The sequence below is a fragment of the Eleutherodactylus coqui genome, chromosome 1 (genome assembly GCF_035609145.1).
Source record: "Eleutherodactylus coqui strain aEleCoq1 chromosome 1, aEleCoq1.hap1, whole genome shotgun sequence".
Classification (NCBI taxonomy): domain Eukaryota; kingdom Metazoa; phylum Chordata; class Amphibia; order Anura; family Eleutherodactylidae; genus Eleutherodactylus; species Eleutherodactylus coqui.
Window position 1 is genome coordinate 356,362,921 of NC_089837.1, and position 25,265 is coordinate 356,388,185.

Sequence of the window (25,265 nt, forward strand, 5' to 3'; positions counted from 1 at the left end):
TTAGCTCTCAGAACCCCTGTATTGTAACCAGTGAAGCTGCTGTAGGTGGAGCCTCTTAACTGAGCTGTGACAGCCAAGAGTAAGAGCCCTTTTACATGGGACAACTGTCAGGCGTATCCGCACCCAACAGTTGTCCCAGTGATAATCGCTCCTTTGATTTCATGCAGGAGCAATGATCGATCAGTGAATGAAGGTGGCGCAGGCCAAAGATTGCTCTGGCCATCCGCCTCCATTCACAGTAAATAGGTATTCATAAATGAACAACTGCCTATTTACACGGGCCAGTGGTCATTCAGTTTTTCTGCTTGCCTAAGCTGAACAGCAAACGTTAAGTGAACGAATTATCGTCTGTCCCTCACTCGCTGGGAGAATTTACATGTAATGATTATTATTCAGATTCCCGCAATCTAGCGACAATCTGAACGACTATTGTTCAGTGTAAAAGGTCACTTAGACTACCAACAAGGAGGACAGAGCTACTCACTGTCTGCTGAGAGGTGAGGGAACCATCCATGGGGGTGAGTTTGATGAGAATGGGAACCAGCTGTGCCTAGGGGAAATAACTGTCCCCATCACCACCCTTAATTCCGTTAGTTGCTTATCACTCACATTAAACAGCCCTAGGCATCCATAATTCTATCAGTGGTTCTTCAGTTAATCCTCCTTTGACCATTAACCACTGAATACTGGATAAACTCTACGAGAGTAGCCATATGATCCAGTCTAGACATTATAATTTGGCCCTTGTCAGAGTTGCTAAGATCTTTGCAACCCTCAACTGGAGCCATTGCCACAAGACAGTGAATGTTCTTCACTTTATGTCAGTGATTTTAAGCTGATGGCCAATTGTTGTGTACACCATCTAATATCATTGCAGTTTTGTGTACAATGTAACCAGAAGTCCCCAACACCAATTTCTGGGCACCCTTTATACAAATCTTAAAACATCTTAAATACTTACTATGAGTGGTTAATAGCTTACAGGAATAAAAGGGTTAGGAATAGGAGAAAACCAATGTGGCTAAATAAAGAAGTAAAGGGGGCAATAAACGACAAAAAGAAAGTGTTTAAACTACTGAAACAAGAAAGCAGCGAAGAATCACTGATAGCCTATAAGGAAAAAATATCAATCATGTAAAAAGAAGATAAAAGCAGCAAAGGTGGAGATAGAGAAACTTATTGTCAAAGAGAGTAAAACTAACCCTAAACTGTTCTTCAATTATATAAGTAGCAAAAAGATGAAATTCTGAAAGTGTTGGCCCTTTAACAAATAATGTGGGAAAAAATTGTAGAGGGTGATGAGGAGAAAGCAAATCTATTAAATAATTTTTCCTTCAGTGTATACACAGAGGAAGATGAAATGTCAAATGAGATATGGAGTTATAAAGTAAACTCTTCACTAAATGTCACCAGTTTAACCCAGGAAGAAGTGCAGACCTACCTTAAAAAGATTAAAATAGAGAAATTGCCGGATGGCATACACCTCCGGGCTCTAAGGGAATTAAGTAATGTGATAGACAGACCATTGTTTCTTCTGTTAAAGGATTCTATAGTGAGGGGGTCTGTTCCACTAGATTGGTGCATAGCCAATATGGTGTCAATATTCAAAAAATGGTTTAAAAGTGAGCCCGGAAACTATAGGCCGGTAATTCTTACTTGTTACAATGTTTGAAGAGTTTCTAACAGATGCTACCTTGTAGTACCTGAAGCAAAATAGCTGTATAACTCCATATCAACATGGGTTTACGAGAGGTCGTTCCTGTCAAACCGACCTGATCAGCTTCTATGAGGAGGTAAGTTCTAGGCTGGACCGTGGAGAGTGACTGGACCTTGTGTATCTGGACTTTTCCAAAGCTTTTCATATTGTACAGCATAAAAGATTGGTATATTAAATGAGAAGGCTTTGTCGGGTATTGAATGTATGTAAGTGAGTAAGTAACTGGCTCAGTGATAGAAACCAGAGGGTGCTTATTAAGGGTACATGTTCTAATTGTGCCACCATTACTAGTGGGGTACCACAGGACTCAGTTTTAGGCCTTATTTTTTAAAATATATTTATTAATGACCTGGTAAAAGGATTGTGCAGTAAAATAGCTATATTTGCAGATAACACAAAACTGTATAACGAGAGAGGACAGAATACGGTTGCAAATGGATCTGGATAAGCTGACGGCCAGGGCAAGAAAGTGGCAAATGAGGTTTAACACCAATAAATGTAAATTTATGCACATGGGGAGGGAAATACTTGTCACCTATACATGCTAAATGGGAAACCACTGGGCAAAACTGACATGGAAAAGGACTTGGGGATTTTGTTAATTATAAACTTAACAGGAGCAACCAGTGTCAGGTAGCTGCTGCCAAGGCAAATAGCATCAAAAGAGGTATAGAGGCACATGATAAGAACATTGTTCTTCCTCTTTACAAGTCACTGGTCAGACAACTCATGAACGATTGTGTACAGTTTTGGGCACTGGTACTCATGAAGGACATATCAGAGCTTGAGCGGGTACAAAGGCGGGCAACTAAAGTAATAAATAGAATGGGTGGACTACAATACCCAGAGAGGTTATCAAAATTGGGGTTATTCCCTTAGTAAAAAAAATGGTTGCGGGACATCCTAAGAACTATGTATAAATATATCAGGAGTCAGTACAGAGATCTCATCCATCATCTATTTATACTCAGGATTGTGACTGTTTCTCCCCCAACACAGAAGGGGTTCTTTACTGTAAGAGCAGTGAGACTATGAAACTCTCTGCCTGAGGATGTGGTGATGGCGAATTCAATAAAATTTTAACAGGGGCCTGGACACCTGTCTTGAGCGTTACTATATTACATGTTATTGTCACTAATTACTCTAGAGGGGTTGTTGATCCAGGGATTATTCCGATTACCAGATTTGGAATCGGGAAGGAATTTTTTTCTCTTTAAATGAGGAAAATTTACTTCTACCTCATTCGGATTTTTTGCTTGCTCTGCTTCAACACTGGGAGAGTAATAGACTAATAATAACTAGATGGACATATGCCTTTTTTCAGCCTACCATACTATGTTGCTATGTTACTAAATGGCAATAAACCTGACATGAAATGAGAATGTGCAATGCATCGCTCTTCAGGAATAGAGAGCCAGCAGAATGTAAGATGCTTTATATGTCAAAGTCAACTATGCTATTCTATCCTCTAAAAATAATGTAACCTTATAGAAATCTGGTTGGACAGATTATGACAAACTCTGTATTACATCTTTGCCCACTGCATTCAGTGGGTACCATGTATGTGTACATTTACAATAACTGATCTCCAAGGGCTTGAAAATTATTTCATTGCCTAGAGCCGGCTTCACACTGGTGAGGGCTATATGGCGCTGTGATTCACGGCCTGATATCGCCCTCGCAATCCATGTGAAACCCCTGGATGCGAGGCGTTTTCATATAAAAACAGCCTCGCATCACAACGGCGAATCCCTTCATCCCCGTGAGGAATCCCTTCAACCCCCGCTGCAGCTAAAGGAATTTCGCCACCACATCTGAAGGGATTCCCCGTGGGGAGGAAGGAATCCCTGGCCATGGCTGTCACAGCAGCGACAGAGGATTGTGGAGTTCTCCCATTGCTTTCAGTAGGGCCGGCGCCAAAAAGATAGAACATACTGCAATTTTTTTTCCATGCAACATCGTGTGTGTGAAAACATAGCAGATGGGAATGAAACCACTGAAAATCATTGGTTTCATAATTCTGCATTTTCACTCACTCTCACATCACATGAAAATTGCATGTGTAAAGCCAGCCTTAGGACTTGCTTCACTATAGGAGATTTATCTAATGAGACAATCACTTTTATTCATTCATGTAATCAGAGCTGGGAAATTAAGGCTGTGCCTAGAACTTAAAGACTGAAAAAGGTCAATTTTTATGTTAGGAATTAGTATCTCAGTTAGAATCAGGTGCTTGTAAATACATGTCATTTAAAAATTGTAGAAAAAGCTTTATAGACGCCCTCTGAAGCAGGGGCATAACTATAGAGGATGCAGGGGATGCGGTTGCACCCAGGCCCAGGAGCGTTAGAGGGGCCCAGAAGGTCTGTCTTCTCCATATAGGGAGCCCAGTACTATAAATAAAGCATTATAATTGGGGACCCTGTTACAGATTTTGCATTGGGGCCCAGAAGCTTCACGTTACAACTCTGTTCTGAAGTATATGCAAATTGCCAACTCCAAGCATGAGCCGGGTACGAACTTACTTACTAAAAGGTTCTGGCATCCCATGTGACATCCCAGCATCTCATGTGGCAGCAGTCAGTCTCAGACAGTTAGGTCTTGCTAGTTATTTTGAGATCTCAGGGCTCTGTCCAAATCAGAATTTGCTATATTAATGTAGAAGTTAAGGATCATAAGAAGTAATACAGCAGTTACTAATTGAAAACTGCTGTTTTATTAAAATAATAATGCTGTTTTAGTCACAGCCACAAGATCTCATAATAAACCAATGAAATTTCACAGTCCGAGGTCATACTGACTCAAAGAATTTTAATGTGTCAATTTTACCATACAATATTTGCATAAAAGGAACCCCCCAAAAAATGGTGCAATTGTGTATCTTTCCATTTTACCCCTTTTAGACTTTTTCAAAGTGTTTCAATATATTATATGGTACTGTAATGGTACTACTTAAAACTACAAGCTGTCCTGTAAAAAAAACAAGCTGTCATGTATAGAGATGATCGAGCATACTCGCTACGGCAAATTACTCGAGCAAGTATTGCCTTTTGCGAGTACCTGCCCGCTCGTCTCAAAAGATTTGGGTGCCGGCGGGGAGAAGCGGTGAGTTACAGGAGTGAGCAGGGGGTAGCGGGGGGGAGAAAAAGAGAGAGAGATCTCCCCCCCCCGATCCTCGCCGCCACTCCCCGACCCCTGCCGGCACCAAAATCTTTTGAGACAAGCGGGCAGGTACTCTCAAAAAGCAATACTCGCTTGAGTAATTTGCCTTAGTGAGTACGCTTGCTCATCTCTAGTCATGTGGCTTGGAAAAAGCAAAAAAAAAAAAAATAGCCTGGTCCTTAAGAAGTTGAGGCATGTGCCTCAAATCATCCCCGCACTGATTGTTTTTCCCCTATATATTAATGGCCTTTTGAAAAACCTATCACTTGCATTATACTTTTATTTGCTGTGGATTTCCAGTGCATAACCTGTGTGTGTATAACATAGGAAATGAGATTGTATAAAGCAATGCACATAATATGTTAGTAATATATTAGCAACAAGCAGTAAATATGTATTCCGGTTATATTTGTTATAGTATGACTCTTTATATTTCCTGTGTTAAACTTTATTAAACCACAAAACCACAGTAGGAACAGCATTTGTATTTTTTATAACCTTAATTTAAAAAATTTCTTATTTTACAGATTCTATCTATAACATAAATTCTTTATAGTAAAGATGTAAAAAAAAGGTCACTGGAGTAATCAAGTTTATTTTGAAACTTTAGCCTTATCATTATAAACTTGTAGTGTTTTCACTTGTGTCTCCATACATGTCAAGCTTTATGTACACATAATAAATACTTTGGGGGTTTATTAGTATACTAAGTTGTTTTTGAATATAGATTTGAGTTACTGCTGCAATATACATGCATTGAGGTGTTTGGCTGCAGAATGCTCATCTAATTATAGTTCTTCCATAGACTATTTGCTTTCAATCAGATTTAAAGAACACTAAAGAACCTTTTCTGCTTTTCTTTTGCATTTCGTAATTGAAATTGTAAGAAGCAACAAATAAAAACATCCCTGCTACATGGGCTTATTAAATCTATCTTTTCTAAATGTCATCTTTTTAGCCTTTTAAGTGTAAAGTTTGATTCGGTAGCATGGCTAATAATTAGAGATGAGCGAGCACCAAAATGCTCGAGTGCTCATTACTCGAGTCGAACTTCCCGCGATGCTCGAGGGTTCGTTTCGAGTAACGAACCCCATTGAAGTCAATGGGCGACTCGAGCATTTTTGTATATCGCTGATGCTCGCTAAGGTTTTCATTTGTGAAAATCTGGGAAATTCACGATAGTGATGGGAACGACACAGAAACGGATAGGGCAGGCGAGGGGCTACATGTTGGGCTGCATCTCAAGTTCCCAGGTCCCACTATTAAGCCACAATAGCGGCAAGAGTGCCCCCCCCCGCACTGTCAGCATAAAGATCGTTCTCCTCTGCCACAGCTGTAACAGCTGTGGCAGAGAAGAATGATGTTAGCCCATTGAATTCAATGGAGCCAGCAATACAGCCGGCTTCATTGAAAACAATGGGCTGCCGGCGAGCGCGGGATGAATTTTCGGGAAGGGCTTAAAAATATAAGTCCTTACTTGAAAATCATCCTAAAATGTGTAAAAAAAAAAAAAAAAATGTATACTCACCTTTCCGCTGCAGCCAGAGTTCAGCCGCGTCTGGCCGGCAGTTCTCCTGAACTGCTCTGAGTAGTATTCAGCAGCCGGGGATTTAAAATCCCCGCCTGCTGAATGAGCTGCCTCTGATTGGTCACAGACTCACCAATCAGAGGCAGCTCTCACTAACACCCATTCATGAATTCATGAATGGGTGAGTGAGTGCTGCCTCTGATTGACAGCTGAGAGCTGCCCCTGATTGGTCCCTGCGCTGAGCCAACCAATCAGAGGCAGCTCATTCAGCAGGCGGGGATTTTAAATCCCCGGCTGCTGAATACTACTCAGAGCAGTTCAGGAGAACTGCCGGCCAGACGCGGCTGAACTCCGGCTGCAGCGGAAAGGTGAGTATACATTTTTTCTTTATTTTTACACATTTTAGGATGATTTTCAGGTAAGGGTTTATATTTTTAAGCCCTTCCCGAAAATTTATCCCGCGCTCGCCGGCAGCCCATTGCTTTCAATGGAGTCGGCTGTATTGCCGGCTCCATTGAATTCGATGGGCTAACATCGTTCTTCTCTGCCACAGCTGTTACAGCTATGGCAGTGGAGAGCGATCTTTATGCTGACATTTTTTTTTTTACACATTTTAGGATGATTTTCAGGTAAGGGCTTATATTTTTAAGCCCTTCCCGAAAATTCATCCTGAGATCACCGGCAGCTCATTGCTTTCAATGGTCAGTGCTCGTTTAATCGAGACGAGTACCGCGTGGTGCTCGTCTCGAGTAACGAGCATCTCGAGCACCCTAATACTCGAACGAGCATCAAGCTCGGATGAGTATGCTCGCTCATCTCTACTAATAAACAATTGGTATGATTTATTATTACCAATGTACCATACGAAAGGTGCACAAGCATGTCTTCCAGTGCAACATGCTATGTTGATGAATATGGTGCAGGGGTTTAAATAATGCCGGTTCAGACCTTGATAATAGCTTGAGAAATAGGGTGCAGAGAACGTGAATTTAAAGCCCTTGTATTTTCCTAACGAAATTATATGTGATTGAAAAAAGGGTAGAGGGGTATTATAAATGTGGCGTTTAGCTCAAAAGCTGGAGTTAATGAAAAAAAACTTACCCAGTCAGTTTGATCTCATATCCTAGAGTTATGACAGAATTTAAAAAGTTAAAATACAATGTGCAAAGGAGAAACTGATATAAATCCCTAAATAGTTTATTAGTCTAAGATGAAAGGCATATGATTCTTATAATGGGATAGCATAGGATGAGTAAAAACTAGAGATGAGCGAGCACGCTCGGATAAGCCAGTTACTCAAGCGAGCTTCGCTCTTCTCGAGTAACTGCGTTCTTGTCCGAGCGACGGGCGGCGGGGGGTAGCGGTGGGGAATGAGAGAGATCTCTCTCATTCTCTCTCCTGCTACCCCCCACCGCCCCCCGAGCACACTTGGACAAGAATGTAGTTACTCGAGAAGAGTGATGCTCGCTCGAGTAACTGGCTTATCCGAGCGTGCTCGCTCATCTCCAGTAAAAACTAAACATGAATGGAACCTATGTGTTTTTTAATTATCTTTGTATTAAGGCAAAACTAATATTATAGGAGTGACCAAGGCAATTGTACTTGCAAGATTTTGAAGCAGAGACTCCTTCATCAGGCCCTTTCATTTATGTGACCTTAAAGGAATGTACAGTTCAGAAATTGTTGCAATCTGTGTGATGATGTATAAGCCTTCTAAAAGAGAGAGAAGATTGCTCTCCAATATCATAACCCCTGTAAACATTATTACAAATATATAAAAGACTTAATTATCCATGCAACACTTTCAACCAGGAACTGTAAATAGTCTACAATATTTCAATATTTTTATAATACAAAATAGCAAACAACTCATCTTTTTCTAAATGCTAGTTCTTCAAATGTACCTGACAATCTAATTCCAACTAAATAATTGAAAACAGGATTGGGCTCCGTGTTTTGATACTTTATTCATAGAATGTCAGTATGGTGAATTAAACTGCCTGCCCCACCGCCCCTCATTTTCCATGTTGAGTTCAAATATGACAGTCTCATTTTGACCTCTTTTTCCATCCAAAATTAGTTTGATAAAAGTGTTCTCTATTGTTCTACATATTCTATTTTCTGTACACACAGAGGTAATCACAAGTAACAATTGAAAAAGAATAGTCATCTTTATCAGACTAAACTTGACTGCCCTGGCATCAATTTCCTTAATTTAGGATGCCTTCACACCGCGAGGCTGCGAGAAATCGCTAAATTATGAAGCCAATGGCTTCCAATGGCTCCATTCACATGCGAAGTGTGAAAACAAAATCGCAGCATGTCCTATCTTTTTGCAATCTCACCCATTGAATCAATGTAACATGATCAATGTAACATGTGATCGCTAAAAGGAATCCCCTGCTGCAGCTGAGGTGATGAGGAGAAAGCAAATTTATTAAATAGGTTTTTTTTCTCCAGTGTATTCAGAGGAAAAGGAAATGTCAAATGAGATGCAGAGTGATAAAGTAAACTCTTCACTAAATGTTACCAGTTTAATCCATGAAGAAGTGCAGACCCACCTTAAAAAGGTTAAAATAGACAAATTGCCCGGTCATGATGGCATACCCCCCAGGTTCTAAGACCATTTAGTAATGTGTTAGACAGAACCTTGGTTCTTATATTTAAGGACTCTGTAGTGACGGGGTCTGTTTCACTGGATTGACGCAAAGGCAATTTTCAAAAAGGGGTCGAAAAGTGAGCCTGGAAACTACAGGCCAGTAATTCTTACTTTTATTGTGGGCAAAATATTTGAAGGGTTTCTAAGAGATGCTATTGTGGAGTACCTCAAGGTACAACTAGTTGTATAACTCCATATCAGCATAGGTTTATGAGGGATTACTGCTGTCAAACCAATGTGATCAGCTGTAAAGGAGGTAAGTTCTACAAAGGACTAGGAAGGGCCATTAGAGCTTGAATATCTTGATTTTTCCAAAGCATTTGGAAAACACTGTGCTACATAAAATGTAGGTATATAAAAACATATCATTGATTACACCACACACGGAATACTGTGTACAGTTTTGGGCACCAGCACTCAAGAAGGACATATCAAAGCTTAAGCGAGTACAAAGACAGCCAACTAAAGTAATAAATGGAATGGGTGGACTACAATACACAGAGAGGTTATCAAAATTGGGGTTATTCACTTTAGAAAAAAACAGTTGCGTGATGTCTTAATAAGTATGTATAAATATATCAGGAGCCAGTACAGAGATCTCAGCCATCATCTATTTATTCCCAGGACTGCGACTGTTTATCCCCCAAAATAGAAGTGGGTTCTTCCTCTGGATCGACATTGAAGGGGTAGTAGGCTGAACTGGATGGACATTTGTCTTTTTCAGCCTAACATACTATGTTACACACCCTATGGATACGATGTGTGGTAGATTTATGTGAAAAAAAACCCACTGGTCCTTATTAGAGATGAGCGAGCACCAAAATGCTCGGGTGCTCGTTGCTCAAGTCAAGCTTTCCGCAATGCTCGAGGGTTCGTTTTGAGTAACGAACCCCATTGAAGTCAATGGGCGACTCGAGCATTTTTGTATATCGCCGTTGCTCGCTAAGGTTTTCATTTGTGCAAATCTGCAAAACCTACGAAAGTGATGGAAATGACACAGAAACAGATAGGGCAGGTGGGGGGCACCATGCAGGGCTGCATCTCAGGTTCCCAGGTCTCACTATTAAGCCACAATAGCGGCAAGAGTGGCCCCTCCCAACAATTTTTACTTCGGACAAACCCTCATTAGCAAGGCACACCTTAGCTAAGCACCACACTACCTCCAACCAAGCACAATCACTGCCTGCGGGACACACTGCTGCCTCTTCTCCTGGGTTACATGCTGCCCAACACCCCTGCACGACCCTGTGTCCGCAGCGCACACAAAAGTGCCCCTGCGCAGCCCTCAGCTGGCCTCATAGCCACACCACCCTCATGTCTATTTATAAGTGCGTCTGCCATGAGGAGGAACCGGAGGCACACACTGCAGAGGGTTCGCAGGGCCAGGCAGCGACCCTCTTTGAAAGGGGAGAGGTGATAGCCCACAATGCTGTTGAGAATTGATAATAGATTGACGTTCCATCTTCATTCCAATCCTTTGCCACCTATGTCAGGAGCTGCAAACGTGGGCATAAAGGGGAGCCCGCTGCCAGCCCAGCACTTCTACGCATCTCCACAATGCAGCAAACCTCGGTGTGGGCAGTATGTGAGCGGGCCCTGGGTCAGCCTCTGTCCCAGCAAACACCTTGTGTGGCCCAAGTGTTACGGCAGATGGAAAAGACCAACAGAACAAACAAAGCTACAGGCAGGCTGAAAGAAACTGACTGGCAACCTAGGGCTAGCTGAGAGTAGCTGCAGACAGACTAGCTAGTAGCAGACAGAACCAAAACAGACTGAGTAAAAGGCACACTAGAAAGAGACTGACTAGCAACTAGTGCTGACTGACTGACATAGTTGGAGATGATTACTGCTAAATAGGGATGCACGGGTTATTAATTTCAAGTGTTCACTTTTTCTTCTAGCACTGTGGATGTTTACTGAATGACCAACATTTATTTGTACCTTTATTGTGGTATATTATACTCCAAATAATAATGTCTAATTTGCTGTTGGAAACATTTATTAATGATTTGTACCAGAAATTAAAACCATTTGTACCTATCAATTTTTAAAAGTGAAGCGCACCATGGGCATGGCTTGTTGCCTAGCCAGGATTTAGATACATTTTAGTTTGACTTCGCTAGTTGTTTTTAATTTATTTCCATTTGTCTTTAACACTGGAGGTGGGGGGGGGTATTTCCACCCTGTCTTGGTTCGATTCTGTTCAATTTATGCAGTCTCCTTTTGCTATTGTAGGTAAACATTGCAGGGTCAGGGTTCTGCGATTCTTCCAGCAACTCATCAGATAAATACTGTGGTTTATTTTGAGGAGTTTGTTTATTTGCACAGTGGTATTCACTTGTTATAGGTTGTAGGGTTAAGGCTGCATTCCCACGAACGTATATCGGCTCGGTTTTTACGCCGAGCCGATATACGTCGTGCTCATGTGCAGTGGGGGGGGAGGTAGGGAAAAGAACAAGGAGCAGGAACTGAGCTCCCGCCCCCTCTCTGCCTCCTCTCCGCCCCTCTGCACTATTTGCAATGAAAGGAGGCTGGATGGGGTGGGGCTAAGTTCCGATAATTAGCCCCGCCCCGTTCTGCCTCTCTCCATTGCAAATAGTGCAGAGGGGCAGAGAGGAGGCAGAGAGGGGGCGGGAGCTCAGTTCCTGCTCTTGGCTCTTCCATCCTCCCCCCCCTTGCAGATGAGGACAGCGTATATCAGCTTGGCATGAAAACCGAGGCGATATACGATCTTGTGAATGCAGCCTAAGGCCCATTTAGACGCAACAATTATCGCTCAAAATTCACTCAAAGCCGTCTTTTGAGCGATAACCGTTACATCTAAATGCATGGACATCATTCAGTTTTTGTGCACGAGTCATTTCTCGCTCAATTCTAGTTTTCGTGAATTGAGCAATGGAGTCTTATCAGTGGTGCAGGCTGTTATCACAGTCGACAGCGCTGATAAGATTCTTTTAGCTCATGCCCCACTGGTAGTTCACAGTGGGGTGCGAGCTGTAATTGCGGAAAACAATACAGCCGTTTGCTTATACAAAACAGCTGTATTGTTCTCAGAGTGATAGCCTTGGTGTCCTGCTCCTCCTGCATAGCTCTTTAGTAGCTACTTAGCTATTATAGACTATGCAAAGATGATCGCTCAAAACTGTCACTCAAACAGTCATTTGAGCGATTTTTGAGCGATCATCTATCATTGTAAATGGGGTCATAGTGAGTATCCCATGAACGAGAGTGGATGTGTCCTTATCAGGGTGTGTCATTCACTTGTTCCTGGTAGTGTGGCGTAAACATTGCCATAGATATTATTTTTTTGTTTGCAGTTATTGCACGTACAAAGTGAACATGAGAGTAGCGACATGAGAGACAAACACGGTGTATACCCAGAGGGTGTCAGCTGTGGGAAACAGCTGACACCCACTGCAAATGGGCAATCCAACCATGCATTTAAGCTATCAGTCAAAGGAGGTTCCCCCCTCCGACTTGCAATTTGCTGGTTGTGATGCAATCACAAGGGGTCAATTGTTGCCTTTAAGTGGACTAAAAAGAATGAAAAATTATGTTAAAAAAAATGTTAAAATGAAAAAAAAAACCTTTGCCAATTTTTAACACAACATAATCACATTATTAAATCCACATTATAAACACATAATGCCAGAATTACACTTTTTTTGGTCAACCCATTTCACAAAAATAATTAAGTAAAACGTGATTAAAAAGTTGTATGTAATTAAAAATGATAGCAATTAAAACTACAGCTTACCATGCAAACTCCCGTCAATGGAGAATAAAAAGTTATGGGGCTCAGAATATGATTAATTTTTTTTTTTTTATAAAAGGGTTTTTAATTTTTATTAAAAGTAGGATAACATAAAATTAATCTATAAGCATATAATCATGGAAAAGTTTTTGACCTATAGAATAAAGTTAACATTATTTTTACAGCTCCATAAATGCTGCAAAAGTTTTCCAACATATTAAATTTTACGTTAAACAGTACCATTAAAAGAATACAACTCGTCCCACATGCAACAAGCCATCATACAGCTATGTCAACAGAAAAATTAAAAAGCTATGACTCTTGAAAGGCATGGATAAAAAGAACAAAAAGAAGATCCTGAATAATGGCTGGTAGTTTAACGGCTCAATGCCTTTATCTACCTATTAGTAGAATTTATACAATTTTATTATTTTTACTTGGAAGTACTACTGTGAATCTACAAAGTCTACACACCCCTGTTTAAATGCCATGTTTTTGTCATGTTAAAAATATTAGACAAACATGAATCATTTCAGATTTATTTCCACCTTCAGGGCTCAGTCAGACGTGTAATTTTTTTTTAGCGCATGAATGGGCGCGCCAAAAAAATTGCTGATCGCATGTCCGCAAATTGTGTGAATGGGCAAATTTTCTAAGCGCAGAAGACCCGAACTTCATGCACCTGAAAATCACCATTCCCTGGAGCAGACCCACAGGGCTTCAAGATTTTCCCAGAACAGGGAGAGAGAGAGCAGGCCTATGGGGGATTAAGCCATAGCAGGGAGACATGGAGTAGGGCTATGGGTTTTATCATCCCCCATTGCTCTGCTCTCTCTCTCCCTTGCTATGAGTAAATTCCCCATAGGTTTGCTCTATCTCTCTGCTATGGGAAAATCCTAAGGGATATCCCCATAGCACAGAGAAAGTGGGCATGGCTTGAAAGAGTGGACGGGGCTACAGAGATTCCCTATAGCAATCCATAGAGGTGGAGGGTTAGATGGGCATTGCTAGGGGGGGGATCCCTCTAGCTCCGCCCCTTCCCCTGCTCTCAGGGAAAGCCCTGTAACTCCAACCCCTCTCACTCCGCGCTATAGGGAATTGTCTTGGGGGGAGAGGGGGGGGGGGGACAGGAGGAATACCCACTGCTTACAGCAGGGTCTTTAATAGGCACTGCTCCGAAGCACTTTTTAAATGTCCCATTGTTAATTCCTGTCAGTCCCCACGGGGATTAACACAACCATCGGGGAGTCCCCTCATCCCTGCATGGGCTAACAGGAGTTTACAGCGGGACATTTAAAATGTGCTTTCTGGGCAGCATGTTTTAAATGCCCTGCTGTAAGCAGTGGGGAATTTAATCCCAGTGCTGGAGTTTCTATTAACTCCTGCTCCCATAGGACTCACTGGAAACTCTTGCACAGTGCACAGCACAGACCTGCATTTTTGCACTGTAGCCACGCATGTCCTGTCTTTGTTAGGCGCGCTCCATTTAGCATACCTGCATTCTCTCATGTGAGCGCCTCTATAGGAACCCATTGGTTCTTTTGGAAGCGCTCTTTTTGCATGCACATAAAACACGCTCGTCTAACCGAGCCCTCAGTGTGACATTAAACTGAAATCTTTTAGGGTGGAAACATTTAAAAAGAAAACTAAAATAATGTGGTTGCATAAATATGCACATCATACAACTAATACTTGTTGATGTACCCTATGACCTCATGACAGCATTCAGTCTTTTTGAGTAGGTGTCTAGCAGCATGGCACATCTTGACTTGGCAATGTTTGCCCACTTTCCCCTCTATAAGTGCTCCAAAACTATCAGATTGTGAGCATCTCGTGTGTAGCGCCCTCTTCAGGTCAACTCAATTGGATTCAGGTCTGGGCTCTGCCTGGGACATTCCAAAACATTGATCTTCTGGCGAAGCAATTCTTTTGTTGTTTTGGAGGTTTACTTCGGGTCATTGTCATGCTGAAAGGTGAAATTCCTCTTCATCTTCAGTTTTTTAGTAGAGGCCTGAAAGTTTTGTGCCAAAATGGACTGATATTTGGAATTGTTCATGATTCCCTCCACCTCAATTCCAGCAGCAGAAAAACAGCCCCAAAGCATAATACTGCCTCCTCCATTTTCACTGTGGGTCTGGTGTTCTTTTAGTCATCCACAGTGTTGGCTTTACACCAAACATACTTTTTGGAATTATGGCCAAAAAGTTCAGCCGTTGTCTCATCCTTACCTTTCAAGAGCCATAGCTTTTTTGGTGGTGGGTAGATGGAGACTTTTCATATCCACTGTATAACTTATGTCACAATCACTCATACTCATTTCACTGTCTCACGAAAGATTGAAAAAGTATTTTATATGTTGTTTCTTAGTAGGTAAATGGTATTTTGTATAGTAAAATCATCATCTATAGATGCAGATGTGTTGTAAAATGTATAAACATGTATAGTAAGAGTATGTTAACTTTAGATACAATGGTAGCAAAATCAATAACTTGTTCTCTGAATATCAGTGCTGCAATCTGCTCACAATTTTAAATATAGAAATTTTAATATACAGTCTGTAGTCCTGTTTGATTTTTTTTTAATTAAGTAAAGATCATGAACTTTTCTTTTCTTGGACAAGAACAAAATTAATTAGAAAAGCAGAGACTTTCCAACTTTCCAGACTGTAAACACTCTTTCGTCAAATTTGACAAAGTGTTGAGATGTACTACACAAGATAAAGGATTTTTTGTTCTTCAAATCTCACGCATTCTTATAACCAGATTTTGTACGAACAGTAATATCTAACAGAAGATAAAGATGTTATTACCAAAATATGACAGCACATTAGAAACATATTAGCACATACATTTGTTATATAGAATAGTGCACAAGTGAAGTAGGTAACAAAGTACAGTGTTAAAGGGGTATTCTGGAGACTGCGCAAAATGAAAAAAATTTCCCTAACATTTCCACTGATTGACATTATTCCAAATATTTCTGTAAAATAAATCATCAAACTGAACTTCAGTATCTTTTTTTACCGACCTGCGCCACTACTGCTTTTCAGCCAGCTTCAAATTTCCACATTCTTATTCAACCCTTTCCAATCCAATTATTTTTTCTCATCCATTCTCCCCAGCTCCAAATAAATTGGAGCTGGTGAGAATGGATGAGAAAAAATACATTTCCCTGCACCCTCGGGAACTGACAGAGTTCAGGAGGGTGCTGGTGCTCACTGCACCGTGGGGGGGCCTGCTTACCTGTCCGGCGTCTTCCGCATTCTCCCTTCTGCTTCCCGGCTCGGCTATCATGTGACCGCTGGGGTCAGGTGGTACCCAGCGGTCACATGATCGCCGAGCCGGGAGACAGAAGGGAGAATGCGGAAGATGCCGGACAGGTAAGCAGGCCCCCCCCACGGTGCAGGCTCTCGGCTCGGCGTTCATGTGACCGCTGGGGGTCAGGTGACACTGGCGGTCACATGATCGCCGACCGGAATCTCCGTGCATTAGGTAGCGCTAATTGAGCGCTATGTAATGTGTAAAAGAGAAGGCAGAAAGGGTTAAAAACCTTTTCTGCCTTCTCCACGGGGGTCCCCGATGAGGACCAGTGCAGGAGTGTATCTGCACCCGATGTGTCTGATAAGATTGGGTGCAGATGCACTCCTGCACTGCAGTGTCAGGCCTGTCCCGACATCGGAGCTGTGGAGGAAAATGATGATGTCGGGGAAGGCCCGACATTGGATTGGAAAGGGTTAATATGGCCATCGGGGAGTGCAAAAACTACATCTCCCACAGAGCCGTATTGACAGTTACTGACAAGTGCCCATTCACGACTCTACAAACTATGTTGTCATTACAGAATTTGAAGGCACTGAGCGTGCTTGACCAGTAACACAGTAGAGCGTACAGGCCATAACCAATGGATACCAATGGAGAACTAAGCAGGGGAGGGATGCAGGTAAAGCAATATCTCTGCAGCTTTGTAAAACAAGCTATAACATTATATTACAAAATTATATGCTATCACCTTATGAAGCACACAGCTTTCACTTTGAATCATTGTAATACCCTTTTACACCTTCTAAGATATACAGAATATGACAATGCTTCAGAACTCTGAATTGATTTACTACTTATACTTTTCCGAATATTTCAATGCTGATTCACTGAACCCTATAGTTCAATTTCGTTCATTTGGTGACAGAATGAAGTCTTTCAATGTATTAAAGGGGTTTTTCTAGACTACGCTATTGGAGACCTATCCATTTTACTTCAGTCCATACCAAGCACAGTGCAGTACATTGTATAGCAGCCTTGCCTGGTATTGTTGCCCTACCACTGACGAAGGCTCTGCGCAGCCGATACGCGTCTGGTTAGAGATGTGTATACCTGGCAATTTTAATATGACTAAATAAAGGAAGATTACACATTTTACTCTTTAAGCAAGCGTGGATGACACTCTTTCCTTGCATGGAATTTCGTATTGTTGCTCAGTCTTATTTGTTTGAATGGGACCTAGCTGCTCTCAAGCTATGTGACTAATGAACGTGATGTCAGAAGCCTGAGTAGGAGCCGTAGTGCTCATCCAAGCGTTGTGCTCTCTTCAATCAGCTGATCAGGGGGGGATCCCAAGTGGCAGGCACCTGCCAATCAACTATTGATGACTTATTCTGAAGATAGGTCATCAACCGTTTAGCCCCAGAAAACCTCTTTTAAAAGCAATATAAACAGATGCAGAAACCGGGTATTTTACTGTGCTGCACTGCTTTGGTAAGCCCAATTCACTTCTGCGGGAGTTAAGAAACCAGCCAGTTTTGGGTCTGTTTCTGTAATCCCGGTCAACAATGGTCGACCTGAAAAAGGGTTGGAGGCTTTGTTCCTCATACCACAAACAGGAATACAAAGTAAGTGTACAACTACTTCCCAACATCATTTGCTGTTATTTAAGTGCTGATCTGATCCTTTTAAAGAGTCAGTTTCAATTATATAACACTCTGTATGTGCTTAAGAATATGGCCATGATTTTGGATGACAAAAATGACAACATCACCAAACAGATGAAAGACAAATATGGATTTTCAGCAGTTTCCCTCACATGGAAGATCTGATATCACACAACCCAAAACCCAACATCTCACTCAAAAAGCACTTAATGGAATTGGTCCAGATTCACACATTTCGATCCCTTCCAGATTTCGATCATTTCCACATGTTCAATTGATCATCAAAATAGTATTGTGCTTTCTTTTGCCCTCTTGGACTCAATAGCACTGTTGGGTAATGCTCTTCACACACATACTCTTGACTTTATTGTTTATTCAGCCTGAATCCTGGCCTCAAGACATAATTTGCCTGTTTGATCCAGAATCTTACCATGGTGAAACTTCCCTTCCCTGCTTCCCTTCCCCATTCCCTATTGTTATTGACTCTACACAAAAATGACCCCTAATCACCTTTATATACCTCCAAGTGATCTGTTACTGTGTTAAGGTGTTAATTTGAGAAAAGCAGTAATAGTAATAATTAATTTTGCAAACTAAGTGTCAGGCAGACAGATGTAAATCCACCTTGCCACACATGAGTTCGACTTTGGGCTAACTGGGAAGCAGCACCTAGGGATTCCCAGTTTTCACCCTTGACCCCTCCAAGCAGAGTACAGTCTTTGCTGTGGGGTCCCCAAACTATTACTTGCACAGATAGTTCTGGTTGTGTGGCTGCTGATGCTGCATTGAGTTGAGTTGCATTACCCCATGGTATCAACAGGTGCTTATCCGGAAACATAGAAAAGGTCCGCATGGGTGACATGGAAGTAATAATGGGGTTCAGGCAGAAGGTGAGGGCAGGCAGCAAGCAATAACATAGTTCAGTAATTAAAGCTGAGGTCAGGGAACACAGAAGTTAGAATAGTTTGAGCCAGATAAGGGTCAGAACTAGAATATACAAACACGGGGCTTTGTTACAAATGGCGAATGAGACCACATTGCTTAGGCATCCACCCTAGGGAATAGATACCTAATATAGTAAGTACACGGATTGGATTGGAGGGAAACAGGTCTAGGGAGCACACTGGTCCTACGGACAGACACCAGGGATGCAAAGAAGAACAGAGTACAGCATGCATGGCAACACACCATTACAGTGTTTCCCCTAGGTCCCCTCCTTCTTGTAAAATAAAATTTCCTAATTAACTCGGGGCATTAATGTTTTCTTGAAGCGCCCATGATATTTCCTTATTACTGCAGCTTTTACAATCCACTGAAAAGAATAATTTGCCCCCTTTTTCCCCCTTTTTTTTTAAATTTTCAATGATAATAGATAGTGCAAGAGAGTCAGACTGATGAGAATACTAGCTGAGAACTAATGGCTTTAGGAGAAAAATATGGAATGGAATACTCCAAGAAGGTGGCAAATGAAGATTGTATGTTACTGGATTACTTTGCTTTAAGCCATTGAAGGGGCCCAGGAAGCGAGGCACAAACTTTAACAAGGGCAACCTGTAATGAATATTTCTTGAGGACAGCCATACAGTCTCCAGGAGAGTATTTTGGTGGATTCTTCTTATCAGCGACTTTTTTCATAGGTTCAGTAGAGTGAATAAGCACATTTCTATTCCAGTGCTAAATTTTCATAAACTCTTGGTGCAGCAGGTACAGTATATCAGTGGAAGAGGCAACAGGTACAGGCACATGGGAATGCTGAGTGTAGACCATGAAGAATGTTGTTGACCCTATAAATTGATTGTTGTAATTATTGCAAGTGAACCCAGCCCAGGGGAGAAGGAATGACCAATTATCTTGCCGGGCTGATGTGAAGTGATGGAGATACTGTTCCAAAGACTGATTTAACTTGGCTGTTAGACTGAGGATGGTATGTTGAGGAGAAATTGAGGCGGGAAGCACAGCAGTCAAAGAGAAAAAGTGTGGGATAAACTGGCAGTTATAATTTGTAAACCCACAAAATTGCTGAATGGTCTTCAGACACTGAGGTTTTGCCAAATGGGAACAGCAGATAGCTTTACTTAGTCCCTATTGAGACCCTGGGCATAAATGATGTATTCTAGAAAGAGCACACTGGATTGTTCAAATAGGTATTTTTCAGGCTTGGCATAGAAATAGTTTTTCTGTAAACACTGTAGGACTGTCTTAACATGTTTGTGGTATGAAGGAAAATCACAAGAAAATATCAATATGTCATAAAAGTATACAATGACTGAGGAGTACAAGAGGTCTTGGAAAACATAATTCAGCAATTCTTGAAACACGGCAGGGGCATTACACAGGCTAAAAGGCGTAACAACGTATTAATAATATCTCTCTCTGGTATTGAATGGATGTTTTCCACTCATCTCTTTCACATATTCTAATAAGATTATATGCACCACGGAAATCAATCAAGTGAGTAAAAATTGTAAATCCTATATCCTATAAAATAAATCAGAGATTATTTACACCCCACCTGTCATCAGGGATCGGGATACAGCTGAAACAATAGTATCAGCTGTATCCCGCTGTGAATCCCTGATAAGGCTCATCGTTGTCTTTCAGCACGCTGAAAGACAACGATGAGCGATGGTTTAACAAAAACTGCACGATGTCAGTGCAGTTACACACAAGGATTATCGCTCAAAAGATGGCTTTGAGCAAATTTTTGAGTGATAATCGTTGTGTCTAAATGAGCCTTAACTTTACCATTAATAACACTGTATAAAGGCCAAATAATAGCACCAGACCTTGATGAAATATAACCACCCACCACATAGTGGCTAATACAGCCATACTGTTACTGAGTAAAGACCACTACAAAGGTCACTATTACCAATAACACTCTATGAGGGCCAATTACTACTGTCACACAGTGATTAATACCATACATAGCACTGCCACTGAATAAAGACCACTGCAAAGATCAATAATAACGCTATATGAGGCCCAGATAATACCCCCAGACTGTGGCCACATAATATCACCATAGTGTTGCTGAAAAAAAATATGATACAAAGATCATTATTGCCCCCCCAATACAGTGACCATATCATGGTAGATACCAGCTCTATAAAGTTGTGGTACAGACCATATAAGTAATTATAGTACCATTATATCCAGTGATCACAAATGACATAGTCTCTGACTGGAGTTGCTGAATTTCTTTTTTCTTCTCCATCTGACTTCTCATGGTCATAACTTGTCTCTGTGGAATGTGACAGAGACATCTTTGACCACACAATTTCCCAGCCACTTGGCTGCATTTTTCAAACCTTTGCATAATCTCCCCATCCACAGTGCCCCAAATACAAGTAATGATAGATGTAGTGGTTCACACAATAACAGTATTCCCCATTTTTGTGCTCCCTGCAGGTTCCACACAGTATGTACCACTTTTAGTGCCCCAAACACAGTAAAAGTGCCCCACTCAGTAATAATTCCCTCATAGGCTCCCGCTCAGTAATATTTCCCCTCACGGGTGCCTCCTCAGTAATTATATCCCTCATAGGCACCCACTCAGTAATAGTCCCCTCATGGGTACCTACTCAGTAATTGTGTGCCTTAAAGACCCTCATGTGCCACCACTCATTAATAATGTCCCATATACCATATATACTCGAGTATTAGCCGACCTGAGTATAAGCCGAGTCCATAAGTTTTATCACAAAAACTGGTAAAATTTATTGACTCGAGTATAAGCCGAGCTATACTCGAGTATATGTTGGGTAAAAAAAAAAACCTCCATACTTACCTCCCAGCAGGTGTCTGTGTCCCCGGCGGCAGTGCGGCAAGCTGCTAGAATCCTCCCTGCTGTCCTCTCTGCTCGGCTCTCTCATTCCCCACCGTCAGCGCTGTGATAGGCTGTGAATGATCCAATCACAGCGCTTCCTTTCACAGTGCTGATGGCGGGGAATTTGAAAGCTGAGCAGAGAGATGACAGCAGGGAGAATTCTAAAGCAGCTGTGATAATTTCCTTTAGGGTATAGCTTTATGATCAGTAAGGGTCCAACCACCGGGACCTCAACTGATTCTGAAAATGAGGGTTCTTACAGTCCCTGCATGGATTGAGCCAAGGATGTTCTGCACCATTTTTTGTGGGGACTATTGGGACCCCTGTTCTCAGGATTGCTGGAAGTCCAAATTTTGAAACCCTACTGATTATAAAGCTATCCCCTAGCCTGTGGATGTTAGATCTTGATACAACCACTTTAATGCCTCTTTCACAAAGGCATGAAGATTTTCGGCCAGCCATGTCACAGCCACAGTGCAAACAAAAATTAAAACTTCCGTTTTAATGCAAGTTCAGACAGCCGAGTGCACACCCAAAATACAGTCGGGCGGGGGTATACAGTTTAGCTCTGCTAAACTGCCTCCCCCTCTCCGCCTCCTCGCCGATTGTCACTAGGGGAGGGGGCAGGATCTAGTGTGCTAAACTCAGGCCCCCTCTCCACTACTTGCTAGCTGCCAGCAATGGGAGGGGGCCGAGATGGAGCAGGAGCTTAGCAGACTAGCGAGGCGGAGAGGAGGAGGGAAGGGGGTGGGAGTTTAGCAGACATGCTGCTAAACTCCCTCCCACCTCCCTTTTCCCCGGCAGCTCCCATAGGAGTCTATGGGATGGCTGGCGTAAAAACAGCCGTCAGTAATGCACACCGTTTGTGCTATCTTTGCTGGCTGGCTGTTTTTACGCATTGGGGATATGCCCATCTGAACTGGTTCCAATGCATCAGATGGGGAGCTGTAAAAACGCAGCCGATATGTGCTCCTGTGAAAGAGCCCTAAGTCTGCTAGTGATAATGGTAACTTTACAATGTAGTATATCATTCCTGAAGTAATGAATATAGTGGCAATAAACGTTAATGATTACCACATTTTGACTATAAAAATAAGGTCTTAGTCAAAAATTGATGTGCAGACATTTTATACAAAACTTGCCTGCTCTATGCTTCTATAAATGCATAAAACTGTGATTTCTGGAAGGTTTTTAAGAAAGTTTAATGCATTTCTGCAATTTCTGCCTTTATTCTTTAGAGAAATTAAATATTTAGTGCCAAGGTAATAAAAGAGGTTTTCTGGGATTTAAAAAAATTCCAAGCTTGAAATTGTGTAAAATAAAATGAATGGCACGGGACTGCCAGCTTGGTTCGCCTTGGTTCCAAGTGGTGGAATTGGTGGTTCCAGTGCTAGACAGGGGGCGCTGAAGTAGGTGAGAATGCATTTTATCTTTATTCTATACAGTTTTAAGCTTAGGATTTTTTTAAGGTGCAACAAACCCTTTAACTAGCTAAATGGATGATTTAAAAGCCCATAAAGACATCTATTTTATAGATCTCAAGCTCTGTTGATACGTCCATTATATTAAATAGTTGTGTTCTTTCTTTAGTTAATTATGTAGCGTCTTATCTTATAAGTGTGTTATGCCATTTCTCTGCTATTCCTGCTAGAAATTTATGAATAAATTGACACCTAGGTGTTGTCAGTTGGGGTTGTGTCCATTCACACTTTCACACTATCCAATCAGTGATAACAAAACCAGACTGTGTAGTGACAAGCTCATTTGGGAATGATAACACCAAGTTGTTACTGTATTCATAAATCGTCAGGAAGAATAACAAAGGAATGGCACAACGCAGAGTTATAAAACGAGGTTATCATGAAGAATACAAGTATTTACTAAAACACACATATCAAGAGTGGTGACATCCGATAAAATTGAACCATAGCTTTTATGTGGACTAGCATACAATTATTTTAAGAAAACTTGCCACTTGTTCCAAGTGCAGTTCTACCACATAGGACCCTCAGGGAAGACTATGCTCTCCCCATAGCATATAGTAGGATTTTCTACCACTAATACTGGGTATTACATATCACAATGGTATTCAGTCATTTAATATGTTGGTCCAGTCTGTCAGCAGCCTGTTGTGCTAAATTCAGTGTTGATGGAGGTTTGGTAAATTTTGACATGGTTAAGTTGCATATCTTTATGAATCCTGATTATTATTATATCATTCTTAGTTTCTTTTTACAGTACTGTGTTTGTGGCTCATAGTTGGGGTCCATTCACCTGGCTGCATATTCAGGCTGTGTACTATTCGTGTATTCCATGAACTGCATAGTAGCCTATAAGGCTGTTCACATGGCCGATTTTTCACACAGACAGATTGATGAGTCATGTGAAAATAATCTCTGCATGTTCTATTCTTATCCATTATTATGGAAGAGAATAGCTCTTCTAGGGTCCATGAATATCAGTACGTGTGCTATCTGATGCAAGTTGTACCCGAGTTTCTCAGGTTCAACTCATATATGGCCATCTGAATATGACCTTATTATGCAATTCATTTTGTTTTTACAATAAACAGTCCTGTTTTGGGCAAAAAAATACAGCAGGCAAAACAAATTAGGGTGAAGTAGTATTTTCTGAAAGTAAACAAGTGGCTCAGGAGTTGGTGTAGGAAGGAGAGGTCTGGGTTCCTGGAGAATGAGGCTGACTTTGTAGTTGGCTACGGATTCTACCGTAGGGATTGGCTGCATCTCAATGGGGAAGGTGCATCTTTGCTGGGGAAAAGATGGCTAAAAGGTTGGAGGAGTGTTTAAAATATGAACTGGGGGAAGAGTAACCAGATAGAGAGTGCAAGATAGTGTAGGCAATAATCTGGGACTATGTAATAGAAATAGGGGTGGAGCGTTGGGGGGGGTTGTTCCTTCTAAAACTGGCAGGGACATATTCAAAATAAAAATTAATCCAAAGCCTCTGAATTGCATGGTGACTAATGCTAGAATTCTGACCAATAAGGTTGACGAACTGGAAGTAATAATGTTAGTGGAAAATTATGACATAGTGATAATAGCTGATAAGCCAAAAAAAGAAATATGGGCTCACCTCACCAGCAGTATCTTTCAGTATTGCAGAGAGATCTGAAATTCAACAGGAGCTCCGTCCTCAAGCAGCCGACGGCAAACGGCTAAATTCCATATAAACAAAAATAGGAGTGCAGAGGAGCTGCTACCGTTAAAAAAATTTCATTCTTTATTGAATAAAAAAAGCATACAGCTCACAGGTTCGCGCTGAATGCGTTTCGGCTATAGTAGCCTTTATCAACAGCTATGAGGTATGAAATACACAAGACATTTATAGACAAAATACAAATTAAAATCAAAGAAGCAATACCTGTGTGTGCTAGCTTGTCAGGAGGAGAGATGGCTGAGGAATGGTGTGGAGGGTGTGTTCAGGAGTTAATTACACCACATGTTGTAACCAGCATACAGAGATTTGTTGCAAAAGAGTTTAAAACAGACAGACAGAGGAACAAGTATGTATGTGGATATCTGGAAAGTAGTATTTGAATACATCTATACAGTAATAAATAAGTGAACATTTTAAAGGGAAAAGGAATCTGTAAAGCAAAAATTCCTACAAAGTAAAAGTCCAAGAAAAAAAAAAAAAACACACAAAAAATTTTTTTTATTCAATAAAGAATG

General features: G+C 41.3%; 1 long non-coding RNA gene across 2 annotated transcripts in view; it reads right to left on the reverse strand.

Moving 5' to 3' along the window:
• Positions 1-24,984, reverse strand: part of LOC136577429 (uncharacterized) — a 38,483-nt gene extending 13,499 nt beyond the window's left edge. The window contains exon 1 of one of the 2 annotated variants that reach the window (XR_010786469.1): positions 24,955-24,984. This is a non-coding gene — a long non-coding RNA (uncharacterized lncRNA). Of the gene's footprint in view, positions 1-24,666; positions 24,790-24,954 lie in introns of those variants that run through there. The other variant, XR_010786471.1, reaches the window with a different exon arrangement.
• Between the last annotated feature and the right edge of the window lie 281 nt (positions 24,985-25,265).